The sequence below is a fragment of the Anoplolepis gracilipes genome, chromosome 11, assembly GCF_047496725.1.
Source record: "Anoplolepis gracilipes chromosome 11, ASM4749672v1, whole genome shotgun sequence".
NCBI lineage: Eukaryota > Metazoa > Arthropoda > Insecta > Hymenoptera > Formicidae > Anoplolepis > Anoplolepis gracilipes.
The window spans coordinates 5,079,266-5,092,455 of NC_132980.1; the positions used below are offsets into that span (position 1 = coordinate 5,079,266).

The following is a 13,190-nucleotide window of genomic DNA, read 5'->3' on the forward strand; positions in this document are numbered from 1 at the left end:
ATGGCTATTCTCGCAAACTCTTCCAGTGTCCTTCTTTTCTTCGATGTGTTCTACCATTTTTATTTTTTTTTATATGTATAGCGCTTATCTCAGACGTACGCCCAGCTAAAGGTCCGCGCTGATTGGATTAACGTTACTCAATAATTACTACTTTATTATGTATTATAGAAAAAAATGGTTCAGGACTTTTCGACTCAGGTTTCTACGAGGAATATCGCTATATAAATAGTGGCCAATTAAGTGACACCTTGTATATATATATATATATATATATATATATATATATATATATATATATATATATATATATATATATATACACATATTTTTAGCAGGGAGTTACCAGTAATGCATCTTAAGGTTTTCATTTCTGTTGTTTGTAAGAGATGCTTGGTAACGGTAGTCTCTGCCCTTATTTCCATGGCGTAGGTCATTACCGACGCAGGTTTTGTATAGGTTCTGACCTTGCTTTACAATTTTACATGCTTGTTTCTCCAGATTATATCTCTCTGGTAACCTGACATCATTGCTGTATGGTCGTTTGTGCTTGTACCTCTTTTTTCAAGTTCCTATTGCTAGTGATGTGAGCTCCAAGATATCTGAAACTCTGCTCCACACTTGTATCGTATATTACCAGCTTGCATCTCCTCGGTTCCTTTGCTACCATGAGCGGGTTTTTGGCACTGATATGAACATGTTGAGCTTTTTAGCTGTCAGCTCAAATCGGTACAAAAGTCTGTTGTAGATTGTTCTCATGCTCGGATATTCACGGCATCGTCGGCGTAACAGATTAGTTTTATCTTTCTGTTGTTCAGCCTGTACCCCCTGCCGGCCAGTCTTATTTCTTTCATAATCTTATTCATAATGACATTGAACAGCACCGGACTCAGGCTGTTTCCCTGTCTTACTTTTAGGACAGGTATCTTTTTGTTTAAGCTGTTCCCCGCCTTTACGAAGATGCTGTTGTCAGTATTCTGTTCTTTGATGATTGTTACAATGCGTGAGTTTAGTCCTTGATTCTTTAGTAGCCTTAGTATATTGGCAAATCTGGCATTGTCAAAGGCCTTTGTGAGGTTAACAAAGCCAACTTTGTTGAACCCAATAGCTTTTTCGGTTATTTAACGGAGTATGAAGATAGCATCGATCGTCGATCTAAAATACATATACAGGGTATCAGACATATAAACGCAGCGCGCACTGTACGTGTCTCTTTCAGTACGTCCTTTGTACATCCTTTGTAGAGTGCTCCGCCTACTGTCTCGCCGCGCGCCTAGTATCGAGTAACATTTGGGAGGTTTCTTCGCGTCGCGCGCTTATCCTGACACGGATTGGCCGATCTTTATTAATTTATATTTCATTAATTATAATATTTTGATATAATATTTTGATATAATAAAAGTTGATATAATAAAAGTAAATATTTTGATATAATATACCTAAGTTGTAGCACTATTTGAAACGAATACCACGATGTATAATTTAATGTAAATATTTTACATATTATACGATTTTCCGGTTGGAAACATCACGGACGACGTCTACCATTTCATTTTCGGCCTTGCGATATGGCCAACTTCGACTCGTGCATTAGAAGTTGACGTAAAAAAATGACAACATGACACGTCAATTTCTAATGCACGAGTCAAAAGTTGTGGCCACTTCCAGGTGGGACACCCTGAGGAGATCCTGAGAGAGGGAGTTTGGAAACGGAGAGAGAAAGTTTGGAAATGGTCGAATATCTCGAAAATAAAGCATTTTAGAGAAAAATGTTTCAGACAAAAGATATAAAGCTTAAAAAAGACGCATTCAGTGAACGTATACGTTTGACCATGGGTGGCACTAGCAAGGTCAGGTCAAGATGATTAATCACTAACATAATAGGATAATGGAAACAGGTAAAAAATGAAAAAGAAAGAGAGAGAGAGAGAGAGAGAGAGAGAGAGAGAGAGAGAGAGACACGCACGACTTTAAAACTTTAAAATGTCGACTTTTCTTAATGTCAGTCATCTAAAAATATGATTTTTATATTTTTTTCTCATTGTCAGGCTCATATAAATCATATAATTCTTTCATATAATTTAAAAAGAAATATAAATAATTATAATTATTTTTGTTTTGCTTGCAATTTTTATTTTACATTGTTAGTATTTTATATAATTTTATTTTACATTATATATTTATAAATAATTGTTATTGTTTAATCGTTTTGTAATTATCGTTTCTTTTGATTATAGATTATATGATTAAATAATATTTTGTTTTTTTTTCTTTCATTTGTAAATATATTATGCTACGTGTCATAAAATATTGAAATTTATTAAATGTTTCTAATAACTGACAAAATAACATTAAGGCAAAGTCATAAAGCCATAAATCTCAAAAAGGTTAAGAAACAATTATTTAGAAAGTTTTTCACGAATTTCTAAAATGCGCTTTCGCCTATTGTTTGTCTACCAAGAAAGAAGCGGACGAATCTTGGTCCTTTTCGAATCCTGATTGCACAAACATTTTAAAAGTTTTTAACTCGAAGGAAAGTTTGAAGAATGCAGCTGTATGTAAAAGGCTTGTCATTTGCAGAGACGCATTGGAACAATATCAATAGAGGTTACAGTAAATTTTGTATGTGTTCACGTTCGTGTACATAATCAACAAATATACGAAATCAACAAATAATATTTTTATTGGGTGTGCTTTTACGCATCGGTGAATTTTTTTCCAATGGCTACGATAACGTACTTGCCCGAGGAAAATTTTCACTATTATTCTGACACGACAGTATCAGTGTAAAGGATATCTTGAGTTTTGGTTCTACGTGTAAAATATTCCATTAGATGATACAAAACAACAGTTTTTGGAAAAACAAATTTTATCAGAGACCTAACCTTTTTATTTATAATTTTTTTTTATATTAATTTTTTACTCGATCGATTTTCCCTGGTGGGAATAATTTTACAACTTTTCGCGCAAAAATTATGCTACAATTACAATTTTTTTATTATGTATATATAACTAGAACTTTTTAGATTATTTCTACGTGATTTTTTACATCAAACTGCGCGATTTAGTTATTATTTATTTTATTTACATGTTTATTATCTATTATGTTTATAATTAAAATTTTTCATAAATGTAAGTAGAAGTTGCGATTTTCTACAATTAATAAGTTTAATAAATTTTACAATAATCTAAAACTTATTACATCAGATTATTGCTAAAAATTTTAATTTTTTGTAGAAATATATAAATTGTAAAATTATTTTCATTAAAATCGTCACTCAATTCTTCCGCAAAAACTAATAATCAAGAAATAAAGTTGGAGTTACTTATTGTATTGTAACCTTAATTAATTTAAGTTGCGTTTGTTTCTTTACTACATATTGAACTTGATGTTACAATTTAATACGATTTTTAAAAAAAGTCAAGATTTAATAAAATCAAAATCTAAAAATAAATTATGCTAATAAGCTACGTCGATCAATTCCAGAAAAGATGCTACACATCTTTATCTTTCGATAAAAATAGTTTACAATTGTTTGTGGGACTCGTAGATTATAATTTCTCCCTCTCTTAGGTTTTATTATTAAATTATAAAGATAAGAGTTTTTTTACCATTATCTTTGGTTATTGTATGTCTAAGAATGTGTCGTTCTTATTTACGAAAATTGTTTTAAATTATTTAATTATTTAATTATTAAAATATAAATATAAAAAATTCTTGTATTTGTGTAATACTTTTCGTTCTTAGATTTCAATTTTGTATAATTAAAAAGAAGTATATATACATATATATATGTATATGTCTATAGTTTGATTTAAGAAAAGAAACTGATATGTTTTTAATTAGAAGTTTAAAAGAAGGTTGTATGTTTCTTACTTTTTTAGTTCGCTTACAAAAAATGATAAAATTCCTAAATTTCATTGTATGTTTTATTTTATATCTTTCAATCTAATTCTACGGTAATTGTTAAGTAATACAAATAATTAGTACGTATATTATATATAATTTTGTAATTAATAAAAAAAGTTGTGAGACACGTGTTCAACGGCCGCGTAATTTTTTGTCATGTCAATAATGCCAGTTAAAACAACATGTTTAAATTCTTTAGGGCTTTAAAAATGCTACAATTTCATAGAGCATTATATGCAATCAATTTTATCTATTTGGAAAGTGTACAGATTTAGTATTTTCTCTGTTTCGTTTAAATTTTTATTCATATTTTAATAACATATGTAAAATAAGAATATTTGTAAACATTTATTTTCTTTTACTTTTCATTTAATTACGTTTTAAAATGGCATAATTAATAGTAAGATTGCAACAAAGAATCAAACACATTTTTTATGTGTGCGTGCGTGTGTGTATAAATTTTTATCCAGTACTATTATGCCAATTACGATTTAATTAAGGAAATTAATATATATTTCTTTGTTAAATATAAAAATTTTTATTATTATTTATTTTAGTTTGTTTCTGTTATGAATATTAATGTATGCATGTGTCTGCGTGTGTATAAATTTTTATTCAATGTTATTATGCTAATTACAATTTAATTAAAGAAATTGCTCGAAATTTATTGCTGACATTGTTTAATATAATTCGAAGACTTGAAGACATTAGTTTGAATTATTTTAGAAAAAGGATCTGTGATATTGAGAAAGGACTCTTTGAATGTTTACCACATGACTTAGTTTTCGACTTTTTTAAACTTAGCAAACAAAGGATTTTCTCATTCGGTTTAAAGATAAAAAATAATTTAATTAATAAGATTGACAAATTAAAATTAAAAAATGATTTCAAAGAGGATCCTTTTTATAATATTGATAAATCCAAATGGTTTGTAAACATTAGTGATAAGACCATTCCTGAGTATGTCTCCACGCTCTTAAGCTTGGGTGACAAATTTGCGCTACCCATAAATCCGTCACGCAGTAAAGATCGCGTTGATTATGTATTAAACGTCGTTAAGAATTTTGAGGCGTGTTCTAGCAGGATTCCAACTGATCTTTTAGAGACTACCAGAATTTCTGTTGCGAATACACTGCAGAGATTTTTGTGTTCTCGTCGTCATGTCAGTTATATTGAAAGACATATTGGGCGGGCCTTCTCACTTTCGAGAAAGTTTTTGTCTGATAATAATGATTTATTAGTTACCAAAGCTGACAAGGGACAGTCCACAGTCGTAATGAACAAGACTGATTATCTGTTAAAAATGGAGTCGATATTGAGTGATGAATTTACTTACAAGAAAATCAATAAAAATCCGACAAAACCACTTATGAACAAGATGAATTCATTATTAAAATCTTGGCTCAGCAACGAGCTCATCGATGAAAGAACTTACAAACATCTTAATTGTACAAATGGAAATTTGCCACGTTGCTATGGGTTGCCCAAGATCCATAAACCTGGTTTTCCATTAAGAATCATTGTTTCGACTGTTGGCAGTGCTTTGTACAATTTATCTACTTACATACAGGATATACTGCAAAGGTCAATTATAAAACCAGCTTCACATATAAACGACGGATGGTCTTTTTCCAAAAAGATCAAGGACGGTATTATTGAGGGCGGTCAAGTAATGATATCATTGGATGTTAGCTCGTTATTTACTAATGTCCCCAAAGAATTAGTTCTGAGCGCCATTGAAAAACGATGGAATAACATCAGTTCTGCTACTAACTTTAGCCTTTCTCAATTTATACATGTGGTGGAATTGATTTTAGATTCGACAAGTTTTAGTTTTAATGGACAGTTTTACGAGCAAATTTTCGGAAGCCCTATGGGCTCTCCTTTATCTCCGATACTAGCGGACATTGTCATGGATGATTTAGAGTCTCATTGTTTTAATTTGTTAAGTTTTAAAGTCCCAATTTACTATAGATATGTGGACGACATATTTACAATAATCCCACGCACACACATTGATGAGATGTTAGATACTTTTAATAATTTTCACCCTCATTTAAAATTTACGTTTGAGATTGAACAAAATAAGTCCATTAGCTTCTTAAATACTACTGTTTTACGTGTGGACAATATACTCATAACTAATTGGTATAGAAAACCCACTTGGTCGGGAAGATATATCAACTTTTACTCGAATCACCCCATGAAATATAAAATTAATACGATTTATAGTCTTGTTGATCATGCTTTACTGCTCTCTGATACTAGGTTCCACAATGAGAATTTGGGTATCGTTTATGAAACGCTGCGTAATAATTGTTTCCCTGACAACCTTATTGGACGACACATCAAAAAGAGGATCAATTTTTTAAAAAATCGCGACAATTTAGAATTTGACCCCCGGGGGAAGGAATTACAAAAAAACAGCCTTTTTATTTCAATTCCTTATGTTAATGAATTTAGCTTTTGTTGGCGTCTATTGTGTGTGACGCTGGTTTGAACGTCGTTATGACTATAACTAATAAACTTAATACATTGATTAAGCGTGGTAAAGACAGCTTACATACTGACAGTAGAACTGATGTTGTTTATAAATTACAGTGTAAGGATTGCGATGCGCTCTACATAGGCCAAACAAAACGACATGTACGCACACATATTAAAGAACATTTTAACAATATAAAATTACATCCTACCAATCAATCAGTCGTTAGCAAGCACAGAGTTGAATTTGGACATGATTTTGAGTGGGACAAGTCGGTTATTTTACATGATGAAAAATTTATTAAGAAAAGAGAAATAGCTGAAATGTTTTTCATTAAGAAATTTAACTCCACGATTAACCTACAAAGAGATACCGAAAATTTAAATAATATTTATGACAAAATTATAAAGGTCGTTTGAACTGTTTTTCTTTTTAAACATTGACAGTTTCGTTTAAAAACTCATGCTGACGTGTCTCGTTGTTTGTGTTCATCTCAAATTTAATAACCATTGATTTTAACTAAGTGACATATTTAATTATTCCATCATTAAGTTCTACTTTTAAACATGTCCCATTGGATTCTTTCTTCTCTTTCTTAATTTACGTGTGAGTAGACTAGTTTTTTAACGACATTATATTGTATTGTTTGTGTTTAATCCGGTAAAAATTGTATCCATATAATTTTTTGATCCGTTATATATTTTCTTTATAGTTACACTTGAAAAGGACCACAACCATATGGTCGAAACGTCGTGTGAATAAATTGAATAATTTTGGCTAGTTAGATCGTTTTAATTAACCCGTTGTTTATTAATATAATTCTTCCAAACTTTTTGTCTTAATTTTAGATGTCCTACCGCAAAAAGAAAGTTTGACACGGGGAAACAGAAAACAAATTTTAATAATTTAAATCTTAAAAAAAAATAATAGCAGGTATAAAGTGTATCAAAAAGATACAATATTATGTATCCATCATGTCCAGTAATATCAACTTATGGGATTCTAGAAAGAAGATTTAAAATGTCTTCTGCGTTTCATAACTGAAGATTCTATGATTTATTATTTCGTTTCGGATGAACTGAATAGCATAATTTCTGGACAATTACCATGGTAAGATTGAATGAATTAAATTGCTATCACATTGTAAATTAATTGTATTTATTGTACAGTAAATATGTAAGTATTTTTCAGGCAACTTGATTCCAATCTGACAAGTAGATATTACTTTGGCTTAATCGCTAATTATCTACAACAATATATCGATTTGTATACAAAAAAATTGAATTTCTAAAAATACCAAAAGAAAAGCAGCTCTTATAACGGCTTTTTAGTATTGTGGCACAATATTTTCAACCACATGTATCATAAGATACACGACCATAAAACATGGCTAGATGATATTGCGCAAGAAGTATTATCCCGCGTTAAAGACAAATATCCAAAGTATTTAATAACCTCAACACCTTTTGAATAAGAACTTTCTTTTTGGAATGAGAACAACATCGATAACAATTTTTGAGATTCAACGGAAGCAAACCAAATTATGCATATTCTTGAAGAATTTATATTTTCTGAATTAGAAGTCGATAAATTACATCAACTATGGATATATCATTAGATCTCGAAGACAAATATGTGAATTATGTAAGTTGTTATAAATTAAGTTAAATTATAATTTTATTTTTTTGTTATACATCCTGCATGCGAGCATAATTAGGTTTTTTATCTTTTAAAAATGTTTCATATAATTTTTTTTCTAATATAATTTCTAATATAATAATTATATTATATAAATTTCAGAATGTTTTCGAGGATACCTTTTAACTGTTATATATGGAAACCAAAATTTTAAGTATAATTTTCTTTTTAATCCTTTTAAGATTTTGGTTTTCCTTTTTACATATATACGTATGTATATATCATATATTGATATACATAATAATTGATATACGTAATAATGTACAAGGAATAGAAATTAAAATTAAATAATTTAATTTATGGAATTATATAATTATTAAAATTAAATTATTAAATAATCTAAAAAAGGAATAATAATAGGTCATGGTTTAATTGAAACTAAATGAAATGAATAATTTTGATGGATTTTGGTCACAATTAAATAATATAAATAAAAATATTAGGGTTTCAATTATAAATTAAGTTTGTCTTTCTTTTTAGATAATAACATCTATGATGCGAACGTTTTATCAAAAATTCTTAAAACGTCATTGTAGGGATTACAAATTCCAAATTCTGTTCAAATTACTAGAAACGAAAATTACTTCAAACGGCATTGAAAATTTTGAAATGGAATACGGAAGGATTACAGAAATAGAGGTAGTTTATTACACATCTTATATTATATTTTATTTATCATAATAAAAAGATTATATACATTACACAAAACAATTAAAGGGCCACTTTCTTCTATATAAAAAAGACCAATTTTCAGTAACCTTCTTAAAAATAACTGGAACAAGATCAATAAAAAAGCGCTTCAAAGCTTGAAGTTTCTAGTTTTAGAATCTTTAAATTAATTTCAATTCTGTCTATTTGTTACAAAATTACATTTTAAGAAAACAACGTCCGTCGATTGAGCAAATTTTTCAAAAGTTTGTCCAAGAATACTAAATTAAAAAAAAATCCTAGTACAATTTCATTAATTAGAGAGTTTTAGCTCTAATTTCTTTTTTTTTAACAAATGTTCCATAATTTCTTTTTCACTGAAATATTTACTATTAAAGCAAAATCAAGCTACTAACTTTGAACATTTATAACTAATGAAAAAATTATCGTACAATAATCAGAAAAAGAAACAATTTAAAGAGAAAAAATAGCATTTAAAATGCTTCCATCGTTTTTTCAATTATTTATTTTTAAAGCGTAATTGTTACTTAAAAATCATGTAAAAATTGCATTTTCTTTTTTAATTTAAATCAATAAAAGTTAATGCTAAAATTTTCATTAATTCTGCAATATTTACAAGTAAAAAGCATTCCAGTTACTCGTACAAAAGGTTGAAGTGTTAAGTTTTTTTTGTACATTTTAAAAACTTAAATTAATGATTATTGTGTGATTATTTTTTCACTAGTTATAAGCGTTCAAAGTCAATAGCTCAATTTTATTTTAATAATTAATTTCTCGGCGAAAAAAATCATAAAACATTCGTTAAAAAAGTAAATTAAAGCTAAAACTCTGCTCTTTAACAGCCCAGTAATAAAATCAAAAGCTAAAATTGTTTTTTAATTCAGTATTCTTGGACAAACTTTTGAAAAATTTGTTTAATCAACGAACGTTGCTTTTTTACAAGGTAATTTTATAACAAATAGAAATAATTGAAATTTATTTAAAGATTCTAAAACTAGAAATTTTTAACCTTTAAAACGCTTTTTTATTAATCTTATTTCGATTATTTTTATGGAAGTTGCAACTACTTGAAAATTGGCCTTTTTCATATGGAAGAAAGTGGCTTTTTAATTTTTTTTTACCTACCTAGTGTATATAGAGATATTATATTAATAAAGATTATATTATAATATATAAAAAGAGATTATATTAATTACAATTATCTACAACTTAAATGATTACACAATAGTTTAGAAATCATTTGATAAGTTATGGAATTGCATTCTATACTTTATATCTTTATACACGCATAGGTTAAACCTGATGTCGTGAGGGAACAATTAAGAGGAAATAATAAAGAAATAAAGTTTGCGATCGGAACGATATTGTAAGGCACTCATGGTATTCTATTAATCACAATGGCGTAATAATTGGATGGCATTATAAAAGTAATCGTCGCATGTTCCTAGAGAAATTACAAAGATCTTCTATGTTTCCATACTTACGTCATACCTATGCTGATCATTTATGTTCATATATAGAATCAGGGTATGTCAATCAACCGCACTACATAATTCTCACTGAAAACAATGGAATATGTTACGTGTCAGAAGGTATATGAGTGTTTTAGTAGCATTCTTATTAATTATATATTTATTATAATATTTATCTTTGTACAATATAAAACGAATTTTTTAATAAAAGCATTTTCTTTATTTTAGAAACTATATCGACGTGCCCACCAAAATTCATTAATAATATAGAGATAGGACGATTCTTTTGTAAATTCGAAGGCACTCATTATATAGCAAATGAAAATCTAGCAGATTACGATTCAAACGATCCTACAATTCGCAAATGATTTCCAATCATTTTATATTATCCTGAAAAAAATGTACAATTTGTAACGTATGTATATATATTATAAATATGCATAATTAAATAATATTTTCAACTAATTTTCTTTTACGATATCATTGAATTAATACGTTTACTGTTTATTAGAAATTAATAAAATATTTTTCTAAACATTCTGTATGTACGATTCTTCAGCAGCTACTACTGCTTCTTTATAACTATTTGCAATTCGTAAATCACGACAGTCTCTCCTTATTAATCGTACGAAAACATGTGTTTCTCGCGAGATCTTCTTGTCATACATTAGCGAACAGTGATTTCGTTCTTTACTGGAAAATAAATTTTGTTATCATAATCAAATCATCTCAGAAAAAAATAATGCGTGTTTTTATTTTTGCAATTTATTGCAACTGATTAGATCCGAGATTAAGAAATTGATGCAAAAGACTAAATTAATTTTACAATTTGACGATGTGGCGTAAAAGTTTTGCACTTTGGTGTTATACACTTTTATTTTTCGCTTCATCTTCAAAGTGTCTGCGGATTTTCACAATTGAAAACAAACGAGATAACAATTCAATAATGAGATACGAGCATCTTTTCTTCGCAATTCCACTAGAAAAAAATGACAACCAGACGGATTTCAATCGACACTATTTGCGCAAAAATTTTACCTTGCATAACAAAAATGCTCAGTATGTCTTTAATATTAATTTCAAAAGTAACAATTGGAAAGATAATTATTCAATGCAGAATGAAATTTCTGCACATAATGTGAAATATCATAAAAAAAAATAATCGAATGCATTGCAATCGCTCGCATTTCTACCGAGGTATTTGTCTATAAAGTTTAAATTTGAGAATTATTTTTCTTAAATAACTTTTATATTATTTTATAGATCTTAATAATGTATAAGAACTTTTTTATTATTAAATGAAGATCTTTAAAATAGTGTAATAAATGTTTTGGTATCATCTCGGAGAGACAGAATCGGAACCATCTGTAAATCTTTTAACTTACAAAACCGGTGGGCTTTTTTATTTTTTAAATTATGTTTCTAGACTTTTCACACCTTTCCATAAGAAAAGGATATTTTTTTTTAATTCCTTAAAACTAATTGTTTACAAGAAAAACACATTTGATCGATAGAAAAAAAACTTTTATTTGTAAAAATTGAATACAGAATTTCAAAAAGATACAAAATTACATTGTATACTATAATTATTTAAAAGAAAAAAAATGTAGCCAAGCTGACAAATGTTTGAAGTGACATCCACCGATTCTAACGCATCCTCGTGCACGACGAATTGATGACTGTTGCGCGCCCATCATAATATCCCAGGATCATTTGTAATTTCATTTCATTTCATTTATAATTTTTTGTAATTCATCTGCAATATGTAATTTTATATTATTTTGACAATAATTATTTAATTATTACGAATAAAATATATTTATACACATGTAGTTTATTTTTTTTGCTCATTCTTTTTATTTTGATGAATAAATATTTCTACTCTCAAAAACACTATATATATTGTCAATAATATTATATATAATATATATAATATGTAATATTGTCAATTATATCATATATCAAAAAAGTATGGACATAGGAGGTGCGGAGCTTCTTTCTTCTGCACCAACACATCGAAAAGAATAATTAATTTATTTCTCGTTGCAATTTAAAAGGTTAGATTAGATTAAAATTTTCTTGATATGAGAATACAAAGGAGTCATCGAGTGAAAAATCGTAAGCAGAATTTTTTTTATTAAAAATAACAAGTTATTACGATGTGATTCAAATTTTTATTTCTAATATCTTAAGTCATCTATTACTTGATTCTTCTGGGAAATGATTCAGAACAGCTTTTCCTACATATCTAACAGGAGAATCTCTCGAACGGAAAATTATTTTTAATTTTATATAGAATAATTTTAGGAAATGCTTATACAAAAATAACTTTTGACAAAAATTAAAGCTGAAAAATTATTTTTTATAAAGATATATGGTTTTTGTCTCTTAAGAATCGTTTTGGGCAGCAACTGAAAATTTCTAACTTCATCTATTTGCTTTCCCTACTTGTGTGTAATATTTCATTAAAATCAGAATTTTCGGGTTCGGCTGTTCCTTTGTATAGCGATAAAATTGGTGAGCTGTAACCCTTTATGCATATTTATGCTCTTTTATATAACATACCAGATACTTATGTTCTTTAACAAAAATTGATTCCTAATTCTTTTAGCAATTGTTCTACTAAATCAAAACTAATATTATATGATATTATATGATAAATAAATGTCAATACATGGTAATTTAAAGTTGAAAAATATTTTTAAATAGTTGTTATTTAAGAAAATGTAAAAAAATCGATTTTTTTATCCTTCACACCACATCCTCTCAATAAGATATATACCGCTGCATTCCTTTGTGAATGGCATGTTACTTACAATTCGAATATGTTATTTATAGTATAATTTTAATATAATAATCAATTATAATGCAAAATTTTAAATAATATAAAAAAAATATATTAATTTGCAGGTTCAATCTATATCTGAAATTATTTATAATTTTGTTTATCACAATTGCC

At 27.9% G+C, this 13,190-nt stretch overlaps 2 long non-coding RNA genes across 3 annotated transcripts; both read left to right on the top strand.

Annotated features, from left to right (window-relative positions):
- The first annotated feature begins 345 nt into the window (after positions 1 to 345).
- On the top strand, positions 346 to 8,030 carry LOC140671049 (uncharacterized). 2 transcript variants are annotated; one of them, XR_012047670.1, is made up of 4 exons: positions 346 to 1,895; positions 7,241 to 7,325; positions 7,399 to 7,502; positions 7,584 to 8,030. It is a non-coding gene; the product is annotated as an uncharacterized lncRNA (long non-coding RNA). The 2 variants fall into 2 exon arrangements; XR_012047669.1 differs by having other exon boundaries at positions 7,241 to 7,502.
- A 546-nt stretch (positions 8,031 to 8,576) lies between these two features.
- LOC140671048 (uncharacterized) lies at positions 8,577 to 10,640 on the top strand. Its single transcript, XR_012047668.1, has 3 exons — positions 8,577 to 8,729; positions 10,052 to 10,351; positions 10,460 to 10,640. It is a non-coding gene; the product is annotated as an uncharacterized lncRNA (long non-coding RNA).
- Positions 10,641 to 13,190: the final 2,550 nt, after the last annotated feature.